The 26,320-nt window shown below is 44.6% G+C and overlaps 1 protein-coding gene across 1 annotated transcript in view; it reads left to right on the top strand.

Annotated features, from left to right (window-relative positions):
* ERICH2 (glutamate rich 2) overlaps positions 1–26,320 on the top strand; it is a 370,290-nt gene that overhangs the window by 1,662 nt on the left and 342,308 nt on the right. The gene's annotated exons all lie outside the window — the stretch shown is intronic.

Genomic DNA, 26,320 nt, shown 5'->3' with positions numbered 1-26,320 from the left:
AGTCATGATATGGCGGGCGGTGCGCACATGGTTTTGGCAGTCCCATACCCACACCGCCAAACTCATAAACAGGCCCAATGTCATCAAACATTCCTGCAGACATGTAAACCAGCACTCACAAAGACAAACAATCTGGATTTAATGTGCTAACACATGCAAAATTAGCGTGCAGCAGTGAGACCCATAGGAGGGGTCCAGCAGGAGCAGACAGAGAAGGCTTTAGTTTTATAATAGTCCCTCATGAAGTATAATATAGGCAGTGGAGTGGCGCTTGAAGGATACACCCAAACAGCCAGTACCATTAGGTGGAAGATGAACACTCTACTGGGGTGAGCCAAGACATGAATGACAAAGTCTCTAGGAAAATGGGCAAAAGAAGCTGGTTAACGAAAGCCAATAATTGAAAAAGGTTAGGGTGACCAGACGTCCCAGATTTTCCCAGACAGTTTCAATTTACAGAGGAGTGTCCCAACACTTTTCTCAATTTTAAATACCTGTTCCGGTTTTTGGGACAAAGACCAAATCATCCTGCAAAGCAGCACTGATATATAAAAGAACGCTAAACAGTCACTTTTTATCCTCGAAGTCCATTTAACTTCTTGAATAGCTACCATCATGTAAAGTATATTATGCTTTTAAAGTACCTGTGCATCACTAATGACCTTCTGCAGTTCTTTTTCCAAAACATCAATGTCCTTGTCGAAGGGTAAAATGTCAATAGTATAGGAAGAGTGAAATATCATTTGAGATTAGGGGTAAAGAATGTTCTATGCAACTTTAGTTATAAAGAGAGACAAAAGGGGGGGCGGGGAAAGAGATTAAAAGGGTATAATTAGAGGATGAAGAAGAAGAACAAGGTGCTGTACGTCTTGTGCAATCCCTTCAAATTCTAAAATCGATCACAATTTCTAGTATCTACATTTCATGAAACAGTTTATATATGATCACATAATCCAACTTAATGTCCAATCACAGGAGAACATATAGCTCAGCATCAGTATTATGGCCCCAAAGTATCGCAGCCCCCAATGCTATTATCAGTTGTGATTCCTCTTTTCTTTAATTCTTTCTCTTGTTCCCCACCTCTCAAATTGGCTCGGAAATGCTTGATTCCATAATACATAAATGTTGCGAGAGGTCGGTCATGAAATTGTTCATAGTGGCATGCCATGGGGTAATTTTTGTCACAATTCATAATTGCTCTCATGTGTTGGAGAATCCTTATTTTTAAATTATTAATGGTGCTCCCCACACTTAGGGGCCTATTAGGATGGCGGACGGACCTGCGTCCGTCCGCCATCCCCGAGGTGGAGGGACCGTCCACAGGGGCAGCGGCGGTCCCTCCGGTGCAATTAGGATGTGACCGCCACCCTAGCGGTCACATCCGTTATCTTTAACCTTGCGGCGGGTGCTGCTTGAAGCAGCACCCGTCGCAAGGTTAAAAATGCATGTTTTACATTTACATGCACAAAGCGGCAGGCACCGCGCGGTGCCTGCCGCTTTGTGCATGTAAATGCTGGGGGGTACCATAGATACCCCCCACCCCCGACACCCTGGGGGCCCGCAACGGGCCCCCAAACACCAACGACCACATGCTTTTCCACGGCTTTATTCCAACACGATCAACGGCACACAATGCCAGAACCCTATTCGCGATTTCCCATTATCTTGTCCCATCCACTAAAGCAGCAGCGGTTTTACTAGACGCTGCCAAAGCTTTTGATACTATAGCTTGGACGTACTTGCACACGATTCTAGCCAGTATGGGCTTCCCACAGGTGTTTCTCCAGTGAATATGTCTGTTATACACGACCCCCACCGCCCGCATCCGGATTAACAAATACGTCTCAGCAGCGCTTACTATAGGCAGGGGTACCAGACAGGGCTGCATTGCGCTGGAACAATTAGTGTGCCAAATTAGACAGAGACACCACTACTCAGCGCTACAATTTCCTCAAAGACCGCTACACATATCATTATATGCGGATGATATGCTGTTGTATGTGAGAGATCCGGAACTTAACCTAAATCCATTACTGAGAGAGTATGTCAGGTTTGAGAGACAGTCAGGACTCGGGATCACCTGGACGAAATCGTCTATTATACCATTGACGGATGCGACACACCCAGTCCTGACGGAATACCCGCTGGACTGGCAGACTGACCCGGTGAGATACCTCGGTGTATGGATCCACAGAGATCCGGAAGTGGTAATCCGAACAAACTACGGCAGAGTAGTAACAGCGCTGGAAACAAAAATAGCCAGGTGGATACAATTACCGCTATCACTAGCGGATAGAATAGCGATAGTAAAAATGGTACTCTTGCCCAAATTGTTATATTTATTTAATAATATACCAATCAAGCCGCCGACAGAAGTATTTCGACGGATAACAACAATGGCGCTAAAACTGATCTGGGCGGGCAAGGCGGCTCGAATAGACTTACAATCATTGACTTTACCATTCGAGAAGGGAGGGTTCAGGGTTCCTGACTTCCTGTTGTACTATCTATGCACTGAGGCGCAGTATGCGCATTTCTGGTATCACAAGACACCCTTTATCACACACGTGGCAATTGAAGAAGGAGACGCAATGCCCATTCCGTTAGATGCAGTGATTACGCACAGGCGACCCCCATTACATAGGCAAGACATAAACACCATAGATGCGACTAATGAAGCCTGGAAAATAATGGCCGGTAAGGCGCAAAAGCTTCCTTTATATGTACCCGAATTGCCACTGCACCATCATCTGGACCTTTCGGTAACACAGGAAAAGGTGGGGATGGAACTATTAAGACAAGTAGGAATAGATACCATGGGGGACCTATACCACGAGGGACACTCCATAACGCTGGAAGATATGACTTATGTGGCAAATCAGTCAATGGTGTTCAAATTCACCTACTACAGGTTGCAAAGGGCTCTGAGGGCATTATATCCCACACACCCGTTAGAACCACCAATTATGTCAACACTGCAACTGCTGATTACGACTCCGAAGTCTACACACCTAGTCTCCAAACTCCACACGGCAATACAGGCTGAGATAGGATACACAGCACATAAAGCTATACAAAGATGGGATGACTGTCTGGACACACCATTAACAGAAGAAAAGTGGTCCATGGCAGGTATAATTACGGGCCTACTGACCCCCAAATGGAAACTTGCGCATGATACATATGTACCTACACCAAACTTATCACACGCCAAAAAGGTTTTTCAAATTTGGACTGCGCGCTGACTCCAGATGTAAGAGATGTGGAGAAGAGGAGGCAGATTTTATACACCTAGCGTTGCACTGTGGTGGGGTGGCGGAGTATTGGCAGGAGGTGACACGGTTATTGGGGGAGATGGTAGACAGCCAGATTGACTGCAATATTCGCACGTGTTTATTGGGTCTAGTGCAAGGAGTACGTGCCCTGAAGCGTACATTTTGTATTATAGCGCTACTCATGGCCAAACGCAGAGTGTCACTGTGCTGGGGTGGGAAGCTAACACCCAAGAACAAGCAATGGATACAGGACATGGTCTATTGTAAAGACGCTTTAAAAACATATGAGGAGGATCTTCCTGCACGAGCAAGACCTAAAGATTACTGGCAATACTTAACGGACTATTTAACGGTAACGGAGATTCAAATCTCACCGAATAGAGTTTAAAGTTATAGTACTAGGTTACAATTTTACACTGGCCAAGAAGGAGGAGTGTGGTAATGCAGTAGAGTTATGAAAAGTTTACTGTATTTGTTGTGATATTTACTGTAAAATGTAATGTTTGGAAATGCCAATTAAAAAAAAAAAAAAAAAACACCTCTGAAGCCAGACTGCGTGATAATGACTAATTAGGGTTTTTACAAATTTGAGTCCGTCACTGTGATTTGATATGAAATTGGTTGGGCACCGGATTGTACAACGACCACCGCTGACTGGCGTTCTCTAACCCGTGTTATACAGACCTGGCTCTCCGTCACCCTCTTGGCCACCCTGCCTCTGGCAGGATAGTATGCCAGTGACACCATGCCCCCCAGGGAGAGGCCCCGTTTATCGTATTTGTGTAAACAGGTAACGACCTGTTGTTGTTGATATTGAAGGGGGAGGGGTTCACACAACCTGTTTGTGGGGTGGGAGTGGGTGGGGGGTTGAGGGGGGAACTTAATGTTGTAGTGTAGTTCCTATTATCCCAATAGGCTCTGCTCATTGGAATAATACCTCCAATAGTATAGACCTAGACCAGACGTTAACTAGGTCTTCTACTGTCGATATTAGACTTAAAGTTTTGGGTTTGCCAGCTAGCTCAGAGTTCACTAGAAACTTTCTCGAATAGACAAGGAGGAGTTGAACCTCCCTGGATAGACAAGAAGGGATTTAGTTTCTGACAACCATAGAACATGACAACTTTGCTCTCCCCTAATCAAGAGTGTATCTCTAGAGTCGTGTGAAAACAAAAGACAACTTATTTTACTCAGTCAGTACGTGCATTCTTAGTTTCACCAGATTGTAGAGAAAAGGAAGAGACGGGCGTGTTCAATAAAAGATGTTATTTATTGATCAGTCTCTTTTCTCGTACAAGAGAAATGAATCGATATTATTGCAATACTTATGGTTAAGTAAAGTGCATACAATAAAAGCAGAAGTATAAAATAATACTGTAAAAACATTGATATGGTTTCTAAGCCATACGTTATTTAAAATGGACAGAATAGATACATACACATATACATTTGACTAATCGTACTCAACTGGTGCTTCTAACTACGCCTACCCCGGTGTACCTGACCTAAGCCTAATACGTGGGCGGGGATAGAAAGTAGTAGTTTAAGTTAAGTTTGTTTTGTCAAGTGACTGATTCAAGAATTCTCTGCAAGGGGTTATTCAGTTCCGTACCTTGAATCTAGGATGATTGAGGGATGGTATCTCTCATCTTTGGTCTCGATATTCCAGGCTGCCTGCAAGGGCTGCTCGGAAGCGCCGGAGCTGGATTTCTCGGCAGGAGAAAGGCAGCGTCTCGTTCTCAGCGCGTCAGGAAGGCGGGGCAGCTAGTGGGCTTCGCTCTCTGCTGGGCTTCGGGAAGTCTCGCTGCTCCGATCTCGTCACCACCGCGTGTGTTTGCTTAAGGCAATATCGGTAATATTTATACCTGTAAGGTGCCGAGATTGACGTAAGGATGGACATAGATACGTCAATAAGGATGTCATACGAGCTGGTCGTTAGCGCATTCTTTTACTGAAGTTCTCGGTGAAATCAAAACAATGGCCGCAGGGTTTTTCCCAGGTTATCATAGGTTTGATTTGTTTTGAGAACTCCGTATGCCTTATCAGGGGCTGGAGGAATATTGCTTGCCTAATTAGATGGCAAGCGTTATGACCTAATCAGATAACGCGCTCCTGTGCCGTGGTCTGGCATAATCAGATAACGGTTTCTGCATCATGGGATGGCTGCTAGTTAACTCGTTAACCAGAATAGGGGGATCGATACAGAACCTATAGGAATACATCACACCCACTCCACGCTAACTATGGCCATATTTACGAATCTAGGCATAGTAAAACATACTGTAGAGTATCGTGTATACCTTACCACCCCAAAATACACATAATGCATTTTGAAATTATGTAACATACGGGAAAAAAATAGTCATATGTACTATATGCACTCAAGCAGTAGAATAATGCTAAAATAATCACGCATATGTATACATTATTAGTAATTGAATATTAGAATTACACACGAAATGGCTCTTAATACAGAAGAAAAGTTCGAGACCACTTCATCACAGTTCAAAAATATTTATAAACATACCAGCGGGCAGCTAATGTCTATGAAGTTTCTAAAAATAGAAATTAGTTCTCTAAGAATAGTTCTTACTTTAAGCAGAAGAAAAGTGTCCCGTAAAATTTAACAAAAATATTTTGGGGCTGCTAAAAAATTGCTATCCGTGAACTGGAGGAAAAGTCGATCTTGCTACTTTATTATTAAAGTTGAAGGCCAAATTCAAGGTGTCGGTAACGCCGTGTGCTAGCTTGTTCAAGAGTCATTATTTCTGCTCTGGTGAGAACATCATATCGTTGAGACTGCTGAAAAAGCTGTCAACAGCTTCCTGTGAGAGTTCCACTAACTCGGAAAAGGATGTAACCATGCATTCATGTGCATGATTGTCTCCATTGACGTTTTGATTAGTATTGGTGACAGAAGGTTGTACCTGATCGATGCTGCTTTCATCTTGATCTTCACTACCCCTTAATCGTAGTGGTGAAGTTTCCACGAATGCCGTCATCAGGATTGGCAGCCGTTGAGGGCAGCACAATGCATGAGCCTTTACCGGACCCAACAATGTTTCTGCATCCATTGGCGCATCCGATTGTAGCGTCAGACAGGTGTCCAACACGCATTCTTCTCCGCACAGCATGCACCTTAATACAGGTAAAACACATCTTTGCCATATCGGCCGAAATGAAAGAAACCAAGTCATGTTCAGGTCTCTAAGCCGGGTTAGTCCCAGGATTTTTGATATCCGGTCCCGGTATCCAATGGATCGGATTGTTTCTTCCCTTGTCGCAGGTGTTTTGTCTGTGACATGGTTTGCCATAACGAAATATAAGGACTAAGAATAGGATTCCTGCAATTAGTCCCAAAATGAGGGGAACTCCTCCAAAAATCGAATGGACGAAGTCTGGAAAAATACCCAGTATGGCTTTGAATGGTGTTAATGCCATCGAAAATACTGTCTTAAATACATTTGAGACTCCACTGGTATCAGAAATATTTAAGATTTCATTCAGGATTTCTGCGAAATGTATGGGGGAATTAGTTGATAACAATGAGTAAATCTCTGCAGTCGTCCTTGCGACTAGGAGATCATACGTTTCTTTTGATGACGTGAGCCTGGTCGGCGTCTGAAGAAGCACTGTTTTCATTCTGCTTAAAGTATCAACTCGAATAGAAGTAATTTTCAAGTTAGGCCATGCCATTGCCTCCCTGTCTGGAAATGAGCTGGGGAACAATAAGCGTCCACAGCACATGACCTTCGCAGTCGTACTAACGAGATAAGGAACCCCGGGCTGTAGACTACAACATCTGCGATCCACAATTAGAATGTAACTCCCGTTATACAGTCTTTTAAAGAATGGTTCTATCTCTGTTGCAGGTGTGCCTAGCTGGTGACATGAAAGGTTATTTGAGTTCCCTTCACAGGCTCCATGCAAACTAATTCCATTACACAGAAGTGTACCGCTTAGTGACATCGCACAATTATTGCCACTAAGAAACACTTTCTGTCCTTTATTACTGACACATGCATGTGAATAGGGCAAGTTCCATGTTGTCTTAATGTACCCTTTTCCCAATTTTTCGTACATGCCAGGCTGTATATATTTTTGGCAGTATTGAAACCTGAAAGTAGATATCGGAATATTAATTATCCCATGTATTATCCATTCAATGACAGGTCGTTCTGACATTGTCAATGGTAATCTCTCGAGTTTCTCAATGCTCAGGATTGTATAATCAGCACCCTTCTGTGCCATACTGATCTGTTTATCAGTAAGGTTAAAGATATGGAATAGTGACGTTGTGTTGATTAAACGCCAAGGCACATAGCCTGAACGCAGATTTTGTAACGTCCAGCCAAGCTGTACAATAGAACGCAATTGAGACTGACCATGTTGTAACAACAGTAAGTCTTGCGATATTATGTCGATTGCTGAAGACACAATGCTGTCCAATGAAAAGATTCTGGAGGACAGAGTCATTAACCCATTGTCCACTACAGAAAGCGATTTTTCCAAATTAATACGGTCAATTTCCCGTATACTTTCTGCTGTCTCAATTTGAGTTATCTTCCAGGCCTCGTTGTAAGCTGCATATATAGAGGCTGCTATGAAGCGTTTTGACGCTGTTTGCGTGGTCCCATAATGAAATCACGCAAGTCAGCACCATCAGTAAGTAAAGTTAGGTGTTGCTTAATTTCTGTCAGTGTGGACGTTTTTAGCCATTGAAGGCAGAGTTTGCCCACACTGTAGGTGGTGATTATCCCTGGGTGTTGTCTTTGGGAATATCTAGGGTCTGGCCTGGTCAATTTGAACCCCTGTGTTTTGTTCAGGAATCTGTCTTGACAGTTATTAGTATCTGTGGGCCAGATCAACCATTGTTTCCAATCAGGATTTGTTCTGTTTTGGTTTAATACATAGTTTACGTCTATCTCTTCATCTACAGAGTTATTGCTGTTCATTGTTGGTTTTGGAATAGACGGTTTATTTAAGTCTTTGATTTTGGCTAATACAAGACAGGTAGTTTGTTGAATACTTTCATTCAAGAATATAATTTGTTCTGGGATCATGCAGGCTCTAAACAATGATTCTATACCTTGTACTTGCCCTTCTTTTGTACCCCAAACACTTTTCACTTCAACATTTTTGTCCCAATAATCAAAACCAAATGTATTCATTTGTTCAAAAAATGAGTCCGAATATATCAATTTTGTGTTTGTAAGCATGGTTTTTGTTCCTGTCTTATTTGATAATTTGAAATAAAATGTTTCAGCATTACTTGTGTTGAACCCTGAAAAGTATGAATATTTGTCATAAAAGGTTCTTGAGCTTCCTTTTGGAGGGGTTGCACAATGTTCCCATTGATTATAATTTAAAACATTTCTAGGTTGTGCTGATTTATGTAAAAAATGGTTACCATAGTGGTTGTAGCAGTACATACTATCATATTTAGATGAATCCTGCAAATAATCATGTTTGGTAAATTTAGCAGACATCACTAGATCAGACATCATGTAATTAATACTTTCAAAGTCCCAATCATCAGCAAATGAGTTTGGTTTTACAAAGTCACTCAACGAGATCTTGATTTGGTGTGGATATTTGAGGATCTCAACCGGACCATAAATTTCATAGTCAGTATTGTCCCATGCTACCCCACCCGGTATAGGATTGGCTGTGAAATTGACTGAAGAAAGTTCTCTTTTCTTTACGTGTGAAGACGTGTGTGGCTTGAGGATCAAGTTGATGTTCTGGCTTGCTGTGTCCATTTTAGCATATTTTCCCTCAATGAAGCGTCCCAAACATAGTATCATGATGAGCCAAAGTATCAGGATAAATACACCAAAGGACACCCAAAATTCAATCCATGGAGAAATCAGATAGGTTTCTTTCAGCTGTTTCCATATTTCCTTAGCTTTATCTTTAAAAGTTTTTGTTGATGGCTGTGTCTTTGATTCATTTAGATCTTCAGAAGAATCTTCAAAGTTGATGAAGTAGCCGGATGCCGTTCTGTCTATTGTTCCAATTGCTTCAGGATTACTGTTTCTTGCAGCTTCAGCATATTCATTTGTTACTTCATTGTAGGTTGGTGTGTCTCTACTAAATGTTTTTATTTGGGTTTTCAGAGGTGTGAGTTCCATTGCATTGTTGCATAGTTCTTGTTGTTGTTCTGTAGGCGTTTCGAATGTGATTAGCCTTTTAGTTAGCACCTCTGTACTTGTAGCAAACCTCGGTGTTCTACTACTTATCGGGAGTCCACTTGGCCTACTGTTTGTTATCGGCCACATGATTGTGGTTTTACCAGGTCGATGGATACAACTCGGTTCTCCTTTTTACCAGCAAGCGGCGGTAGTACAACTGATCTTGTCCCGTTGATGGACAAGACAGGAACTGCTTTTCTGTAAGAAGGCCCAAATTCCTTCTTTACCGCGATCTTTTCTCTGACTAGATCCCCGATTTTTGGAATCCAGACAGGTCTTGCTGGGACAGGTGGTGGTTCTTCAGTGGTTGTTGGCTGCTGTTTCAACTTTATGTTGCTCAGGTCTTTTCTTGTTTCGTTTAAGTCCTGTAAAATAGCCAAACGATCTTTGATATCAAAGCTTTTTTCTTTTACCACTGAAGTCTGACTGTCAAGATCTAAGACTAGCATCCTAGTTCCAAACAGTAATTCGTACGGACTGAATCCCCTCAGAGAATTTCTTGGCAAGTTGTTTAGACTACGTTGGACACTTATTAGATGTTTGACCCACCCAGCTCCCGAACCTAATACCTTTGCTGTTATAGATTGCTTTATGTCACGGTTTTTTCTTTCAACAATTCCGTTTCCCTCGGGATGAAATGGACAAGAATACCGCAATGCAACGCCCATGCTGGCCATGGCCTCCTTATAAGCTCTAGAGCTAAAAGCAGGACCCTGGTCTGAATGCAGCATGCCAATTGCGTATGTGCCGATAAAGACTCGCAAATCTTTTATAACAGTTCTGGCGTCAGCCGTTCGCTGGGGCCACATCCATATGAATCTCGTGCATGAATCCACTGCGACCAAGATATATTTATAGTTACCATCCCTTTGTAAGGGACCACAGTGGTCCAGGTAAACACAGGCTAATGGTTTATCCGAGATTAGAAGGGGCGTCTGTGCTGGTCGTCTCACTGTTGATACTTTCATTTTTTGACATATTTCACATTCTAGAACATAGTTCCTGGTTTGTCTTCTCATTTGTGGCCACCAGTATCTCTGTTTTAATAACGATACTGTGGCTGAGACGCCAGCATGTACAGAAGCAAGTCCTTCGTGTGCCGCTATGATGAGTCCTAACCTATGTTCCATGTTTGGAATTACTCTATCCCCCACTCCAGGGATTCGAGCAAATGGAACATTATTTGCATCAGTTATGTATGAGTACTTTACTGGAAAGCCTTTCGGGAGTGTTTCTATCGCATCTTTGACTGTAGCGCTGACAGCTTGTAATATATCGCTGTCTATTTTTGTTTTTGACCGAGTGATGGCAGCTACGGAAGCCGTTTGCACAGCTGCCTTCGCGGCCTCATCAGCCAATGAATTCCCTGCAACGTGAACGCCATCACGTTGATGACTCAGTGTATGTATCACGTGAGTCTTTGGTAGTTCCTTTTGTAAAATAACTACTTGTTCCCAAAGCATTTTATGCTTGATTGTGCCTCCTTTTGCATCCTTAAAACCATTCTGAAGCCAGATCTGCAAGTATTCATTGTAAGACTGAATGCAATAATACGAATCACACACTATGAGTGTGGGGAATTCTCGATCGGTATTTTCAAGCGCCATCTTGAATGCTAGTAGTTGTGCTCGCTGAGCTGTACAATCTCCTAGAGATTGTGTTTTAGTGACCGCTGGTTTGAATTTCCCATCGTGCCAGCGACCTTTTACAATCGCACACGCAGCACTGTAAGCTTGTTTACCTCCTACTGCGGGTTGTGCTGATCCGTCTGTATATATTATACAGCCGTAATGTTCTAGAGGCAGAATTTCGGTCGGCGGTGGACATTCGAATTCGTATTGGAGAAACTCTTGTGTTTTTAAGTTAGGATCAAATTCGTATGCCACGTCTGTTGCAGCAAGAGAATTAGCCCATTGAATCCATCTCGGATGGAGCGCTTTAGCATTCGGTATGCTTGCTTTTGTTACAGCCTCTAGGGCTGGTATCGGTGTAACGATTATTATTCGTTTACCTTGTGAAAGGGCTCGTTCTTTTGCTATAGCTGTCTGTGTTGCAGTAAGAATTTTTTCCGTTGGGCTAAATTTCATTTCAGCTTTAGTGTACAAGTGTGATTTGAATGCAATTGGTACCTTTTCTCCCTCATTCGAGGTCAGGTATGTGAATCCGCATCTTCCTGGGATGACTCGAATCACAAGGTTGCGTGTGTTATCACGTGTTTCTAATTTTGTTTTAATTAACATATCTGTTTGTAAGGATCTCAGAATTTCTGTGTGTTTTTGAGTCCAATTTGATTTTTTAAAATCTGGTTTTATTAGATCATAAAGGGGTTTGACCCTTTCTGCGTAATTTGCAATGTATGTTCTTCCGAAATTTAGGAATCCTAGAATTGACTGTAGGTTTTTTAGTGTTCTAGGTGCTTGGAGTACGGCACATTTCTCTAGGAAATTGTCAGCCAGGCTTTTGCCTTCACTTGATAATTCATATCCTAAGAACGGGACTGTTAGATGGGCAATTCTAGATTTTTTAAAGTTGAATTTGTAACCCTCTGCAGCGAACCCAAGTATTATGGTGTTCACTCTCTTCAAGTGAGTATCCAAGTCATCGTCTGTTAGGTATATGTCGTCGACATACGATAATGCTTCGTCATCATATGTTTGTAGTAACTCTGTTACCCTCGCTGAGAATACTCCTGGGCTGTTCTTGTACCCCTGGGGTAACCAACAGAATTCTTTTTGAGCGCCATTTATTGAGAACGCTGATAAGTATCTGCTCTCTGGTGCTATATTTTGACAAAAGAATCCATTAGAGATGTCTTATGTTGTTTTATATTTTTTTGCGCACTATGTTATTCATTAGTGCAGCACTATGCGAGTTTTGTACTGCAAAAGTTTTGCAACACGAGTTAAGGTGTCTGTAATCCAAAACTAGATGATATGAATTGTCTGGTTTGGAGACAGGAAACAAAGGGTTGTTCATTTGTGAGGTGCAAGTTTCAATCACCCCCTGGTATTCTAGTTGATCTAGAATTTCTTTTACCTGTTTTTTAGCTTCTTGCTTGATTGGATACTGCCTTTGTGCAGTAGGTTGTGATTTTAGCTGGATTTTGTGAGGAGGAGAGTCCTCATCCCATCCTACATGATTTTTATATAAAGCAGGAGCTTGAGCTACTGCCCACTTTCTTGCAAGTGTATATTTTTTATGAATTGGAATATGATTTGAGAAGGCAGGCATAATTATTTCTTCGCCATGTGGGCACTCCCTGGCGAACTCTGGTGGCCAATCTTTTTCAGCTAGAAGGATGTCATAGCCCTTGGAGAGATTATCCCAAAAAAGGCCCCTTATTTTTCTAGTCTTATCCCCTTCTATACGTAAAGTTATTTCATATATTTTGTGAGTTTTGCTAACTCTGGTGTCTGCAGTTTCCACCTGAATGTATTCATTCGTGTCCACTGTCTCCAGATGATTCATAAGGACTTTGCGTGCTATGCTCACTTCTGCTGCGCTGTCTAGCATTGTCTGAGCCCACTCTCCGTTTTTCAGCTGCGTCCTCAGTATTCTCGGCATTGTTGAATACTTTAATACTGGCTACCTTCTTTTTTGGAAACTGTAATTTTTTATTTGGATGAGCAGGTTCCTTGTCTTTGGACTTGACGTGCCCTTCCCTGGGTTCCGATCGTCCTCTTCTTTCCGATTTCTGCGAGGAAGTCTGAAAAGATTGAGAGGGACGTGTATCAAAGTCTTGATATCTATCAGGTTTCTTTATGTTATCCCTATTTCTAAGGTTGTATTTTTTCACAGAGGGCTCCCTTTGGGGAGACTTGGGTCCTTGGTCCGGAGATCTTTCTCTCCGCCGAGGAGACCTTCTTCTGGACTGGAATCTCTTTTCTTTTGGATTGGGTTGTTTGTTTCCATCCCAGTTCTTCTTTTGACTGTTTAGATTATTTTTAATAAATATTTTTTCAGGACTTTCAATTAGTTGGGGCTTTACTGGTATTCCACCCAAACTATCTCTACCTAGTTCTTCATAGGATTTTTCTATAATTCTGGCAATTTCAGCTGGTTGGTCTGCTATATCTGTCTCTTTTAACCTCTGGCGGATCGCCACATTCGCTGCTTCTCCTTTTATGTTGGCTAGTAATATTGCCGAGACCTGCTTGAAGTCTTTTAGTAATTTCATACCAAGAGTTAAAGCGGGTTCTGGACCGTATTCGCCTTGAATTTGTTTTAGCACATCTGGTATTACTGACATGGATGGAACTCCATGTGTTTTTGTGTAAATGGAAGCAAAGACTGTACCCCAAGTGTCACAGTCCTCCACGTGTGGTGCGATTCCCATTGGAAGACAGATAGTCAGAATCCTGTGTTTATCCACAGGGGTGGTGTCTGGAAACACCGCCTCTATTTGGGTGATTTTTTTGTGCTAACCAGAATGGTATTTGTTCCCGTTTAGCTGGTACTTTACCTAGGCAGGACTGTATGTTCTGTGGTGTAATTTTATTTGTGTTCCCCTGATGAGGGGTCAGCTGTGGGATTTTAACTACAGGTTGGATGGTTGAAGTCCGCATTACATATTGGACTAGTTGTCTATATATTTTAATTAATTGTTTTAGTTGTACTAAAACATCTGCTGCAGACATTCTTTCGATGTCTGGATGTGGTGTGTATCCGGCTAGGACCGGCCACGTTGCTCCTGGTCTACCTAGTGGACCGAGCCTGGTGATGTGATTATTATGTTTTAGGGCGCCATTAAACAAGAGCAGATGCTCTTGGAATTTGAGTGGTACTTCCACTTCCTCGAAAGGAGTGTAGGTATCCGGAGGTTCCTCTATTTTATAACAGTGGAACTCCTTTGTTACAGCATTTGCTGCTGGAAAGTTTATCCATGAATAGAATACCTCTGTCTGCCGATATTCGTGTGCCTCAATTACGAATATGACTCTACCACCTCTTGGTGTCAGTCCATTTTATATAAGTTTTAACGTTATAGATCTTCTTATGTTGACCGGGATGAGTATTATATCCGGGTCTGCTTCTTGCATAGTATTATCAGCTGCTATTACTTCAGCTGCTACTCTAGCTCTCTCTCTTTCATCATCACTGTCTGGCATTTTACTGTCAGGATGGTTATTCTGTTTGTTTGCAGATCAGGTTTCTTGTGGAAACAAAGATGAGATGCACAATATTTTGGAACAGTGTATCCTTCAACGTTGATTGAACCAAGAACCATACATAGGAGTTCCCTCCTGCGAGGTTTGGCGGATTTTACCTCTCACCCACTCCAGACATCTTCGGAGTATTATGGGAAAAAGGGGTCTGAGTGAAAAAGCACGACTGAGTTACTCTAAAGTCTTGCGTTAGTTTTATCGCCTATCCAAACACGTTGGGCGCCATGTAGTGTAGTTCCTATTATCCCAATAGGCTCTGCGCATTGGAATAATACCTCCAATAGTATAGACCTAGACCAGACGTTAACTAGGTCTTCTACTGTCGATATTAGACTTAAAGTTTTGGGTTTGCCAGCTAGCTCAGAGTTCACTAGAAACTTTCTCGAATAGACAAGGAGGAGTTGAACCTCCCTGGATAGACAAGAAGGGATTTAGTTTCTGACAACCATAGAACATGACAACTTTGCTCTCCCCTAATCAAGAGTGTATCTCTAGAGTCGTGTGAAAACAAAAGACAACTTATTTTACTCAGTCAGTACGTGCATTCTTAGTTTCACCAGATTGTAGAGAAAAGGAAGAGACGGGCGTGTTCAATAAAAGATGTTATTTATTGATCAGTCTCTTTTCTCGTACAAAAGAAATGAATCGATATTATTGCAATACTTATGGTTAAGTAAAGTGCATACAATAAAAGCAGAAGTATAAAATAATACTGTAAAAACATTGATATGGTTTCTAAGCCATACGTTATTTAAAATGGACAGAATAGATACATACACATATACATTTGACTAATCGTACTCAACTGGTGCTTCTAACTACGCCTACCCCGGTGTACCTGACCTAAGCCTAATACGTGGGCGGGGATAGAAAGTAGTAGTTTAAGTTAAGTTTGTTTTGCCAAGTGACTGATTCAAGAATTCTCTGCAAGGGGTTATTCAGTTCCGTACCTTGAATCTAGGATGATTGAGGGATGGTATCTCTCATCTTTGGTCTCGATATTCCAGGCTGCCTGCAAGGGCTGCTCGGAAGCGCCGGAGCTGGATTTCTCGGCAGGAGAAAGGCAGCGTCTCGTTCTCAGCGCGTCAGGAAGGCGGGGCAGCTAGTGGGCTTCGCTCTCTGCTGGGCTTCGGGAAGTCTCGCTGCTCCGATCTCGTCACCACCGCGTGTGTTTGCTTAAGGCAATATCGGTAATATTTATACCTGTAAGGTGCCGAGATTGACGTAAGGATGGACATAGATACGTCAATAAGGATGTCATACGAGCTGGTCGTTAGCGCATTCTTTTACTGAAGTTCTCGGTGAAATCAAAACAATGGCCGCAGGGTTTTTCCCAGGTTGTCATAGGTTTGATTTGTTTTGAGAACTCCGTATGCCTTATCAGGGGCTGGAGGAATATTGCTTGCCTAATTAGATGGCAAGCGTTATGACCTAATCAGATAACGCGCTCCTGTGCCGTGGTCTGGCGTAATCAGATAACGGTTTCTGCATCATGGGATGGCTGCTAGTTAACTCGTTAACCAGAATAGGGTCAGGAATAGGGGGATCGATACAGAACCTATAGGAATACATCACAATGTTTTGTTCTTAGCCAGTGTCTTGTCACATAGCCAGAAAAAGCACACTGGGACATTGCAGATCGCACTCAATTTGTCCACAAATGATAATAGGGGCGGGTATCATGATAAAAGCATCAACATTTCGCACCGTACTGTTACCGGGAGGCTCGAGTTACTGACGGCCCAACATGAGGCATCACATCTGATAAAGAAAAACCAAAGGTGGTGATGGACGGAGCGTTGACAATATAAACACTCACCCCCAGTCAACTGATCTGGGTTTAATCCATCACCGTTCTTTAGCTCACTTCACCACCCCAGTTCAGACATGGATATATGCAAATCAGTCTGACCCTGTGCCTCATGGGAACAGTCCAGCCCGAACTGCCAAGCCATGTCTTCCCTGGACCGGAATCAAGCTTCCCAGGACCGGTTTCTGGCATTACAGCCGTTTTCAGCCGGGCTTGCTTGACTCCAGTGGCAAAGTGAGCAAGGGACTCACGTCTGAGCATACCCTGCCAACTTAGGGCGAACAAAGAAAAACCGAAGGTGGTGATGGACGGAGCGTTGACAATACAAACACTCACCCCCAGTCAACTGATCTGGGTTTAATCCATCACCGTTCTTTAGCTCACTCCGCCACCCCAGTTCAGACATGGCCATATGCAAATCAGTCTGACCTTGTGCCTCATGGGAACAGTCCAGCCCGAACTGCCAAGCCATGTCTTCCCTGGACCGGAAGCAAGCTTCCCAGGACCGGCCCAGATCTCTGTACTGGGGTGAATGTATGACAATGTTCTGCATTCTGTCCATCACCTGTTGTTTTTGCTGCATCACATCTGATAACCATAGTTGTGGTATGCCGAGTCTAAACTTTTTAACCTGGAACATTCGTGATCATAGCGATCACAGGAAGACCAGACTAGTTCACTCCTACTTATTAAGGCATCATATCGACGTCTGCCTATTACAAGAGACCCACTTGAACAGCACCCCCCCCACTAGACTACAAAAAAGGCGCTGGGTTCATGTATACTCTTCCATATATTCAAATTACTCCCGAGGTGTGGCAGTGCTCGTGAGGCAGGGGCTAGATTGGAAGGAGCGCGAATCTCATATTGAACCAGAGGGCAGATATGTTATATTGCTTGGGGACCTTGGGGGAATCAGAGTGGCAATTGTGGCAGTCTATGGGCCTAATACGGACACCCCATGATTTTTCCAAAACATATGGGCCAAAATAAAAGCAACGGGCTGTGACACTATCATCTGGGGTGGGCACTTTAATGCGGCGCTGGACGACGAAATGGACAGGAAGGGGCTGTCCCGCTCCCTTCATCCTAACACTAGCGCCACACTCAACGCCGTTGTTTCGGACGGTAACTTAATTGATATATGGCGGCAGCACCACCACCACACCAAGGAAGGTACATGTATGTCAGAGCATCACAGGGCCTCGTCCAGGCTAGATTACTGGTGGGGACATGGAGAAACGAGATATCTCAGCTTCCCAGATCCCTGTCCGACCATGTCACTTGTCTCCTGCGCCTTACACTTCTGAATTCTCGTAACAAAATGTTCAGCTGGTGGTTACCTCCCAATGCCCTACTGGATGAGGCTTTCAAGGAGGAGATACGAGGGGACATACAAGTCTACTTTATTCTGAATAATGGCTCAGTCTCAACACACTTTATGGGAGGCCTTTAACGTGGTCATCAGGGGCAAATATATAGCACGTCAGGCTAGGGTACTGAAGGCAATCAGGGTTACACTCGCCTCTCTCAAGAAACGCATCAGGGAACTCGAAACACAATTTTACACTACTGATGACCCCACTCTCATCTCTCAATTGAAAGAAAAACTGCTGGAATTTGAGGAGAGGCACAGCTGGAAGTGAAGTTTATGGGTAAACACACGCAAGCCAGAAGGTACGGGGAGGGGAAACCTTTGCAGGTATGCTCCGGGCTCTCCGTTCCACTGCGTATGTCACAGAAATCTGGTGGAATAGCTTGTTTGTGACCAGAGGCCCACAAGAAATTCTAGATCATTTTACTCAATTCTACGCCAATCTATACACGGCCATGCATGGCTCAGTGTCACAGGGCCTTCAGCCCTTCCTAGACTCCCTAGAACTTCTTTGGCTAGGACTGGGGCACATAGAGTATTTGGACATCCCCTTCTCTGTCGAGGATGTCGCCCAAGTGATTCGAGGTCTTTCCCTGGATAAGGCTTCTGGCTCTGATGGCTTAACCACCGCCTTTTATAGAACTGGCCCGCACCTAATCGATGTGTATGAAGAGGCCAATCCACAGGTATTCTTCTGCCTTCGATGCCTGAAGCCATTATTATCACTTTACTAAAGTCAGGGACACCTAATGACGAAATTGATTCAAAGAGGCCTATTTTGCTCATAAACATAGATGTTAAAATACTGGCAAAGCTGGTTGCAAACCAATTGCAGCCTCTGCTCCCACTGATAGCCCGCCCTGACCAATCAGGATTCATCCTGGGGAGATCCACGTGACACAACCGTCGAACCTTCTTCACAGTAGTACACTACCTACACCCTAACCTGCAAGCAATTGCTTCATTTCTCCACGCCACAAAAGCATTTGATACGCTGGAGTGGTCATACCTATTCGCCGTTATGGAGAGAATGGGGTTTGCATCCTCTTTATGGGCATTATATGTTTACTCTACACAAAGCCATCTGCCAGGATCTGGGTGAATAGTATGCTGTCGGACCCATTTTGTATATCGAGGGGTACAAGGCAGGGGTGCCTCCTATCTCCTTTGCCCTTCGCGATTGCGATGGAACCATTGGCGGTGCGTATTCGACAACACCATGCTGCTCGGGCTGGGGTTTAGTACAAGGGGCCTTTTGATTTCTCTGTATGCAGACGACATTTATTTATTTATTTGAAGAGCTTTATATAGCACTGGCTAGACCCAGAGGTATCAGAGCGCTTTACATGAGGATAATTGAGTTACGAGTTACAAATTACCCCCGGTACAAGAGCATAGTAAGACGCATGGAAAAAAACAGTGTTACAGTAATTCGTCCGAGGGAGGGGCATGAAGGAGACACCACGAGAAGACAAGGAAGAGCTGCACCCAATGTGTGTCTGGGTAGGTGACGGCCGAGTGGGTGAACCAAAGTCGATCTCCTCTATAGCTGTCAAGCAGCTCCACCGGGCATCAGCCACGTTGCTCAGGTCTCAACGGTCAGACATAATAAGAGTGACAGTTTATGCATATTACATTAGTTACAGTTGGATAGTAAACATAGATGAACAAGTCCCCAGTAGCAGATATAGGGAGGGTAGTAGAAACAAGGAGCTGGGAAGCAGATCAGATTCTAGCCTCAGATCAGCCGCCACCTCTAACAGACAAGTACGCGGGGGAATGCATCAGAAGCAGTTGGAAATCCTTTTGTAGGTAAACTATGACCTCAACATGTGTTGGGCACCATCTTGTCCGCAGAGCACTTGTCTGCCTCCAATAAACGGGGACTAAAGCGAGTAGTTTCGCAGTTGCAATAGATCGAAGGCCCACCAATGAAGAAAGTACTAGTGATTAGTTCTCCGTAGTGCACGTGAAACAAGTATTGCAGCGATATGAGTGCAGATGTAGATCGGATGGGGGAAATTGTGGCCACCATTTTGGAGTCTGTCAGGTACAGGCAGCATCTTGGGACCGATCGCCGTGAATGGCGAGTGCAATACAACCTAGTCCCAGGCCCGTCCTCTTAAGCCACCAGCTCTGATGTGCAGCTGCTCCCCAGGGCGTATTTTTCTCCTCACTCGCTAATCCCCAGCCACTTAACGCATCGGCTGGAAATGGGTCCCAATCTTAGGCTGCCATCCCAGTTATGAGCGACCCCATTCCTGGGTGCACCCAGCCGTCAGCCCGGCACGCACTCCGGGTCTCCTCTCTCTTCAGGCCACTGTTTGAGGGCAGTGAGCTCAGGGATACTGCTTCACTGTGACGGGAGAGCCTCATCGGGGCAGCTGCCCTGCTCACCTTCATCAACAGAAGTTTTCGTCTCTGCGATCATTCGGGAAAGTACACCGTTAGTGGCCCAACCGCCATTTTGTAGAAGGGTTGGAGCTTCAGCCAGCGCGGACAAAACCACTGGTTCTGGTTGTTTTTTTGGGAATATCCAGTCCCTTACTCACTTTGCCACTGGATTCAAGCTAGCCTGGCTGATGACTGCTGATTAGCCAGAAACTGGTCCCAGGATGCTTGTTTCCGGTCCAGTGAAGACATGGCTTGGCAGTTCCGGCTGGATTGTTCCAATGAATGGTCCTGTGATCAGCATGCCACTGGAGTCATACGATCCTTCAATTCCTGCCTGTTAGTTGTTTCGAAGGGCCTCTTCTACCCCCATGGGCGTCCTCAGGAGGGAAATGCCGCCGCCTAGTCACAGACCCTCTCTGCTGTGTGAAGAGGAATGTCTTGATCTTTTTCCATTGTAGTCATCGGCGATTAAGGTTCACTGAAGAACTGTGCATTTTATCTTTTGTCTTTTTCATGTGATTAATGCTTGATTTGTTTAAAAAGATTTCTGTGCTTATTTTCCGTTTTATAATTATTAGTAAGTGGAGCACCTGTTGAAAAATCTTTGTATAGAAATCAAATTGTACCAGATTTATTTATTGTGGGACCAGAACATAACTTAATAGTAATGTCAATTGTGGCCTAGAACCTGGGTGATTGTATTTTTGTGCACCCAAATCGTGGATGGATGATAAGAAAGCAACAATTGAGGCTATCTCAAAATGCAAAAGCTTTTTTTTCTTAAAACAAAAAAAGTCTTATTCTTCTTTTCCTTGCCAGTTGTCATAATGGCGCCTTAAAAAGCATAATGCAGATGGCTAGAGATAGAGCAGGTTTGTATGCTGTCATTCAGGGTAGACTGTGGGAGTGGAAGATGGCATCTTTGAATAGGGGCCTACTCATTCTTCATGTTTTCACTTGTTTTAATCCTGCAGGGGAACAAGGCCATTTTGATATGAGGCGAACTATTTAATGTTCCCATTGCCTCTGCCCTTGACAGGGTCTGAAGGAGTCATTAAAGAAATGTTAAATGTGAATAATATGTTTAAGTTTAAAAGAGACTTTTATTTGGTATATATGCAGGGCATAATACAATAAAATAGAAAATAGCCAATTAGCATACAATAATAATGTTAAGGTATAGAAGAGAAAGAACTAAAAAGAGGAAAGAAGGGGGAGGAGAATCATATACCATCAAACAAAGCAAAATAGTTGCACATTGAAATTCCTAAATGCGTAAAAATAAGAACGAACCAATAAAATATAATTGTTAAACAACCAAAAGTATGCAATTCATGGGGCTTTGGGTACTTCTTCTTTATAAGGGTTATGGGAAAAGTCTTTATGGCTGAAGAATTTAAGAAATGTATTATATGTAACCAGAGAAGATCTCTTTTAATAACAAGAGTAATAGGATGAACATAGGCTCTATCCAATCAATGATTGTAACAGACTCCATACCACCATGTCTGAAAAGACACAGACTATGAACTGTGATTAATAGTAAAATCTTGATGTACCACACTGGGGGTATGTTAACCATGCTGCAGTGACACTTTTTCTACCTTCAGGGAAATTAACTTTCCAGTACACAGTTAGACCACTAACACGCATTATGTCAGATTTAGTAAACATATAGATTAAAAAAAGGGATTTTTACAGCTAATCGGAGAAAAGTTTAAATTACGAGTTAAGTTTAACTACACCTTAAATAGTGAAGAATGGGACAAACAGGTTTCTAGTTTGCAGAGGGTCCATCAGGCCGAATATCTCGCGAGGAAGGGAGGCACATAGCAAGAAAATTATAACATTGAGATCTAATTGTGTGCCTATTTTTGATAATGCACACATTGATTGGTCTCTTACAGTGTAGTATGCAGAGGTATCACCAATGGAATGAGCGAGTCGCAGGTAAGCCAGGCAACCGATGCTTCCAGATACCTTAACTGAGAGTGACTGCAGTAGGATCTGCAAAGATCTGTGCTGTACATGGACCTGATTTACAGGATGCGATGAATGTGATATAACGACTCATACGCAAATAATACACAGAAAGGAACGTCCCATTAGTTATGGTTAATAAAAATAGACCTCTGGCCATTTCTTAGAATAAAACCAATTTGATAGCAGCCAGAGAAGCATACATCTTCTAGCAGAACTCAATAGCTGTCATAGGTTCGCAGGTGGCTCGCTCTGTCACATTTGGATTCACAATTGAGCTTTACAGTTCAGACAGTAAAAGGACCTACCTATTTTCACATGCAATATATCCCCACGAATCTCTCATTTATGGCAGCACCTACTCCGTCTAGTCCCCTGATCTCTTTTCTCTTACTCTAGTCACAGTGATCATCCATTAACCTTTCTCATTGCAGCCATTGTAACAAAGCTTCCATGTTTTAGTGGGGGGTTTGGTACCCAGACGTTAGGGGCAGTCCTTTATAGCTCTACATCCCTTCTTCAAACATTTTCACCTCCAAAATATACCTAAGTTATACCTTAGGTATATCTGACTCCCCCAGGCAGTGCAAAGAAAAACATTGCATGACTACAGTCTTTATTTCTGCTTTGTGGAAACACCAATGTCCAAGCAAAGAAAGCGTTATGGATGGTTACCTTATCAAGCGGATAGGACACGCGCTCCTCCACTTCATATGCCACCTTCTCGCTTGTCAAGTGGCCATACATTCTTTATGAAACCTTGCACCAGTTCTGTATTTTAATACAACTACGCTGGGCATGCTTGGAAGTGTAGTTCATAATTAGAATAAAGAAAGTGAAACTTCAAGCCCAAGGATGCAAAGCGATATTCGCCAAAACTCCAGGACTGTTGAAAGGGTCGCTTGACAGCTTTGAGGTGAAAGACCAACTATGGCTTATTGCATGTAGCTTTCTACATAGTCTTTGGTCACGCTCTATGCACGCCATTTGTCACTGTTGTATAGTATTTTCAGGAAGGTCTGGTACAGAAGCATTTTCATATGCCGTAAGAATTGTTTGATATTTTCATATGCAAATTGTTTCTTTTTAAAAAACAAATAAACTTTATTCGTCAATTTGTACAATAGACGCATGACTCTGTACTCCAGAGTCCACTGCAGTATCACATTACATAGGCTTATGACAGCAATTGACTTTTGAGGAAAACAAGATAATCAGCACAATCAACATTGAGAAGTACTTAAAATAACTACCCCTGTGCCCCAACTATTCCCACCCTCCCCCTCACCCTCCAGAGTTGCGCAGCCACCACCGAACCCACCCACACGAGCATACACACAGCCCAGACTACCTCCCACCCTACGCCCTGCCCAGCCACCCCACCCCTATCCATATTCCATCAAGACATCGTCTCTTTCAGCCGGAGGCTCCAGCCACAAGCCCCTATAGTCAGCCCACCTCTTCCAAATTTTGAAGTGCTTACGCGGGCACCCCCGGGCCACAAAGATCGGCTGCTCAAACCCCATGCAGAAGTCTAATCCATTTTTCCAGGCAGCCACCGAGGGCGCCCGTCCATCCTTCCACGTCTGGGCGATATCACGTTTTGCCAATGTGAGGCCCAACAGTAATAAATGCCGCTTATAAATATTGCCCCGACCCCTTCCATCATATGCAATAGGGCAAACTGTGGTGTACGTGGAAGCGACCACCCCAGGACCTCTGAAAGGCAGGCGGATATCCCTCCCCAAAAGCATTCCAGCGACAAGCATTGCCAGACGGTATGTAGAAATGTGCCTTCCATCCTACCACACCGGAGGCATTCCGGGGAAGCCACCAGCCCTGCCCGCCACAATCGCACCCGAGTATAATAGACTCGGTGGAGGTATTTAAATTGGATGAGGCAGAGTCGCATGGCTATGGCTGCCCCCCGAGGTGCGGCTAGGGCCTCCCTCCAGTCTTCTTCCTCTAAGACCCCCACATCCTCTTCCCATACCCCCGTAGTCTCTCCAATTGGGACGCACTGTGGGTGACCAGGGTCTGATATATTCGCGATATCTTTTTGGTCTCTAGGTCTCCCATAAAAACCTTTGCTTCCAGCGGACTAAACTCAGGTAGAGAGTCAAGGCCCTCCAGACTAGGGGTGAACGCGTGCCTGAGATGGAGGTACCTGAAGAATTGCAACTGGGGCATGCTAAACTCCACCTGCAGATCGCTAAACGATTTTAGGGAGCCGTCGCGCACCACGTCGCCCAAGGTGGAAATGCCAATGGCATGCCAACCCCGAAAGCCCTGAAGGGCCTCCAAGTTGGGCAGGCGCCCATTGTGACACAGGGGGGTTTCCTCCGTAAGTGTGTTCCACTACCCCATAAGCTTCAGAGATTGACGCCAAATCTGAAAGACTACTTTCGTAGCCGGAGGCAATGTACCACGCAGCGCTGGTGAATAGAGTATCGTATGTAGAGTGGACTGCCCCATCAGGTATCGCTCCACAGCATAGGCCGGGTCCCCCCTGTCTCCATACCACCACACGTTGAGGACCAGCAGGTGCGAGGCCTGGTAATATGAAAGGATATCGGACGTTGCAAGACCTCCACAATATGTAGAGAGAAAGCACTTACGCAATGCAACACGCACCGCCCCTCCCGAGAAACTGCCCCAAGGCCGAATTTACCAGCCGGAACCATCTGGGCGCAATCGGGTGCGGGTGGTTCTGCAATTGGTACAGCAAGCTGGGGAGTGTGACCATTTTGAATATTGCCGACCTGCCATATATCGTAAGTGGCATCCGGGCCCATGTCTTGATATCCGCCTGTACGCGCTCCCAGACTGGCACCACATTCTGCTCCCAGGACACCGCCGGTACGTCAGAGAGGAAAACGCCTAGATATTTAAGGCCCCCCACCGCCACCTGTAGCGCAGATGCCCAGGTACCCACTCCATCCCGAGCCACTAGCACCTAGAGCGTAGACTTACGAGGGTTCATGTACAGCCCGGACGCCTCCCCAAAGATTCGCATGATCTCCAGGATCCGCGGCCCGGACTTATTCAACACCGTTAAAAAGAAAAGGACGTCGTCTGCGTATAGTGCGATCCTATCTGAGAGACCAGTGGCCCTCTCAAATCCCTCCAGTTGCGCATCAATGCGCACCCAGGCCGCAAGTGGTTCCATAGCCAAGGCAAATAAATAAGGCAACAGGGGGCACCCCTGCCGGGTGCCACGATGGATTGCGAAGCCAGGCGATACCGCTCACGCCACCTGGACCGACGCTGTCAAGTCGGTGTATAGTAGCTGCACATACGACAAAAACCGGGGGGCAAAATTAAGCCGACGGAGAAGGGCGAACAAGTAGCAGCTCAGGGAGTCGAAGGCCCTATCCATGTCCGCCAGCAGGAGTGCCGGCTGCACCCCAGTCTGCCGGACCGCTGCCAGGGCTACGTGGGCCCGCCGTATGTTGTGCCGCGTCGCCCTCTGGGGCATGAACCCAGCCTGGTCCTTGGCTAAGACTTTTGGCTCCACATTAAGCAGATAGATGGGGCGGTAGGAGGCATGCTGTTCCGGAGGCCGACACGGCTTATGGAACACCACAACTGCGCATGTTGCCAATCCGGGGGAGCCGACCGATCTCCCTGGCCTCCTCCACCGCTGCCCGATAGTACGACGCCAGCTGCAGATTGTACCTACGATGAAACTCAGCAGGGAACCCATTGGGTCCCGGGGCCTTCCCCGAGTTGAGTTCTCCCAGGGCCTTGCCCAGTTCTTCCACCAATAGGGGAACTCAAGCCGTTGGCGAGTATCATCGGATACCGCTTTGGGCGGGAGGTCTGCAATAAATGTGTCCACCGTCGCTTCAGATAGACACTCCCGCGACGCATATAGAGCAGCGTAATAAGTGGCGAAACTCTCTGCTATGGCCCTGGGGTCCGTCAACGGCACCCCACTCTCATCATGCACCGCTGGGAGGGCCTGGGGATGAAACATGCCCTGACAGAGCCGATGAAGCATTTTACTCGATTTATCTCCCCATTGGCAGATCCTACTACGTGTCACCAGCCAGACCTGACGGGCCTCATCCACTAGGAGAGAGGCGTATGACTGCTGAGGCGTATGACTGCTGTGCCTGCAG

This window comes from Lissotriton helveticus, chromosome 3_1 (genome assembly GCF_964261635.1).
Source record: "Lissotriton helveticus chromosome 3_1, aLisHel1.1, whole genome shotgun sequence".
NCBI classification, from domain to species: Eukaryota; Metazoa; Chordata; class Amphibia; order Caudata; family Salamandridae; genus Lissotriton; species Lissotriton helveticus.
The sequence above is the reverse complement of the archived record's forward strand: the minus strand, read 5'-3'. Positions and strand labels throughout refer to the sequence as shown.